Below are 3,421 nucleotides of genomic sequence, written 5' to 3' on the forward strand. Positions count from 1 at the left end.
CCTATGAGTTAGTTTTAAATAACAGTAAATAATTAGGATCCAGAAACATGAGAGATCATATTCTAAGCAGATTGTGAGTTCAGATTTTTTAACTGAACAGATAAAGTTCATTAGGCTAAATTAATGAACTTGTCCAAGGTCACAGATTAAAGTGCCCTTGAGGAGGATCAGAATACCTTGCCTTCAGTCCTTGCTTTTACATCCAACCCTTCTACCTTTCTATCAGCTAAGACAAATTGGTCTGCTGGGAGACATGTAGAAGTTTAGTCCATGGGAAGATTAAAGTGATTTTGTGCTGGCAAAATTATTAATGGGCAGAGTCAACCTTTCCAGCAGGCACAGTACCCAGAGTCCAAGAAGATATCTGTAAGTTCTAATCTTGAAGACAACACAGATGAAGGGGAGTTAGATGCCACTTACCCCTGTTGTCCATGTCATTGGCAGAACTCAGAGAAAAAACAGCCACATCTTCATAGGGATCTCAAGGTAGCAGCTCTGGGGAAATAGAATAAAGTTTGAGTGTTCGTATGGTAATCCCTATACCCACAATCTTGCTTTCGGCAGTTGTCGTCATTCTCAGTCAACAGCAGTCTAAAAAGATCTGATTTGTCTTAACTTTTTCTTAACTTTTTGCTGTTTGAACACATGGAAATAGTTACACTGATGCCTGAATTTCCATTTTCTGCAAAAAAAAAAAAAAAAAAAAAAAAGCCATGCAATGCTGGTGTCAAAGACTAGGCAGTTGTAGCATGGAGAGTGGACAGAGTGGGGTTGGGTTCTTTATCTCATCAATTTGAAGAATAAAGACACAAGAGGAGAGCAAAGCAACAGGATTTATTAAAGTAATAAGAAAGTAGAACTCCCCAAAAGGGAGGGGTGCCAAGAGAGGTATACCAAGAGTGGCTATTGTCTAGGGGTTTATATAGATCTATAGGTTTAATTAAGCCAGTGCCCTGCCCAATCCTGGGTAAGGCATTCAGTGTCCATGAGGTGTTCATTCAGCCTTTAGTCCAGTCAAAATATCAGGCATTTTTCCTTCCTTGGAGAAGCATGGACCCCAGTCACGTAGGTCCTGATTTAAAATAGCCTTTGTGTAAGTTTCTCGGCAGGTATCTGCAGCTGCTGTTTGTGCTCTACTGCTCAGAAAGTTATCCAGGGGCCCAACTCCCTATCCTCCCAGCCTTCTCTCTTCCTCCTGACATCACAGTCACCATTCATAATGGCTGTTGCAATTCCCTCATGAATAGATCAAGAAATCATTTCCCAAGTCAGTCATTGCCTATGACCATTTAGCTCAAGTTGACAAGCAAAAATTTTGGCTTGCTTTCATGTTCCTAGTTGGGAAGAACTTCTGGTGACCATCATATTTTTCCGGTTTCTCCAAGACAAATATAAAGTGAAGCCAAAACAGGACCGCATCATCGCCCTGTTAATAACACCAGGAAGATTACTATCTGTAGCAAGGAAAACTACATCCTCTCCCTGTAGGGTTGTAATGGACTTGTGCTGATGAATCAGATGGGGCATTAAAGCATCCAAGAGCCTTGTCATTTATAGGAAGCCCTAGGACATGGACAAGAATAAGTCCTGAGCTCACCAAACTCTTTGGGGTCTGCTTTTATTGTATGTGGAAGAGTTATTTCATATCCAGAATAGGCATATTTGCAAGGGAAAAGTACCCAACCAACCTCTTTCTCCAGACCCAAGTTGCAAATGAATCCCAGTGAGTTGGACACCACCTGAGCTTTGGGTGACACTTGCTACAAACAATGGCCACTCTGACATTGAAGAGTGGGTAGTAACATAATCAAAGCAGACAGGACACTCAGAATGACTTGCCCAGTGATTGTTGGTTGCCGTTGTTCCAATCATGTCAGGCTCTCTCTGGAATGGTGGATACTTTGAGTTATGAGTAGGTAATGCTGTAGCAGTCTGATGGCTCATTTTTTATAAGCTAGTGGATTCCACAAAGCACAGGGATGCCTGGGACAGAGTGTTCCCTCAAATACTCAATAACCAGTTGAGTTTATCAGCGTCTGAACTTTAAGTCAGTCACCCAGAAGCAATATCTGCCTCCGGGATACTTGGGTTTGGTGTTCTTAGCTTTTTTTGTGGCTGCTATCCTCTAGAAAAGTCAAAATTACTTCCCACTGGGGATTCTTGGAACACGGAAAAAGAGGAAATGCTATATTTTCCTTATGATAAAAATTTATAAAGTGGTTTTAATATATATTGCAATTTTGTAAGGAACCATTAATCAAAGACTAAGATAAGAGTAAGAAGGGAACTTAGGGTTTTACTGTCTCCTTGCCCTTGCTGAGTTTTCAACATAGATAATCATGTCATCTGTGAATAATTACTGTCTTGTTTTTTCCTGTTTTTTTTTTCTGACTCCTCTATAGTTCTATTTCCTGATTATTATACTGGCTAGGATCTCCAGGACATTTTGGAATGAAGTATTCAGTACAAGCATCCTGATCTTGAGACAAAAGCATTTATTCCTACACCCCAATCAGGTTGTTAGCTGTAGATTTTTCTTACATGCTCCTTATTGGTTGGAGAAGTTCCCTTCTATTTCCAGACCCATGGACATTTTTATTAGTTATATGAGGTAGATATTGTCCATTAAAATAATTTATGATTTTTATTTTTAAGTTAGTTAATATGATGAGTTACATAGACAAATTTTTGAATGTTAAACCAACTTTTCATGCTTGAGATGATACTTTGTCTGATGTATCATCACTTTTTTCCAACACTAGTTTTTAGAGAAGTTTTAGGCTTACATCAACATTGACAAGAAGTTCAGAGATTTTCTGCATGCATAGTCTCCCCCATTGTTGCTATTTCTTACCAGAGTGACATATTTTTTATAATTGATTTTTAGCCAAAATTGTATTCCTGAGATAAATGACACATGGTCCCATATATTATTGTTTTTATATATTGCACAATACAACTTTATTAAATCTTTGTATTTAACATCTATGTTCATTGAGGTTATTCGTTTATAGTATTCTTTTTGAAAATTGAAAGTCTTTGTCTGTTTTTTTTTTTTTTTAATAAATGAGGCCTTTTAGAGTAGGAAGATATTCTTGGCCTTTGAATTTATATAAGTAAAATAAATATTATGTGCTCCTTAAGTGTCTGTTAGAATTCACTAGTAATTCATCTGGGCCTAGAGTGTCATTTGTAAAAATGTTTGAAACTACAAATTCAACCTCTTTTATAAATAAATATTGGGCTATGTTACGTACCTATTTCTTGTGAGTGAGGTTTGGTTGTTGGTGTCCCTCATGGCATTTTCGTGTTTCTTTTAAGTTAGTGAATATAATAACATAAATAAGTTTTTACCGTTTCCTCAGCCATTTAATTTCTATAGAACATGCAGTGATATAACTTGCTCATTAATGATTTAGTA

At 37.5% G+C, this 3,421-nt stretch overlaps 1 pseudogene; it reads right to left on the reverse strand.

Annotated features, from left to right (window-relative positions):
- Nucleotides 1–611: 611 nt before the first annotated feature.
- Nucleotides 612–1,944, reverse strand: LOC114081189 (E3 ubiquitin-protein ligase SIAH1-like; annotated as a pseudogene).
- Nucleotides 1,945–3,421: the final 1,477 nt, after the last annotated feature.

This window comes from Marmota flaviventris, chromosome 1 (assembly GCF_047511675.1).
Source record: "Marmota flaviventris isolate mMarFla1 chromosome 1, mMarFla1.hap1, whole genome shotgun sequence".
Classification (NCBI taxonomy): domain Eukaryota; kingdom Metazoa; phylum Chordata; class Mammalia; order Rodentia; family Sciuridae; genus Marmota; species Marmota flaviventris.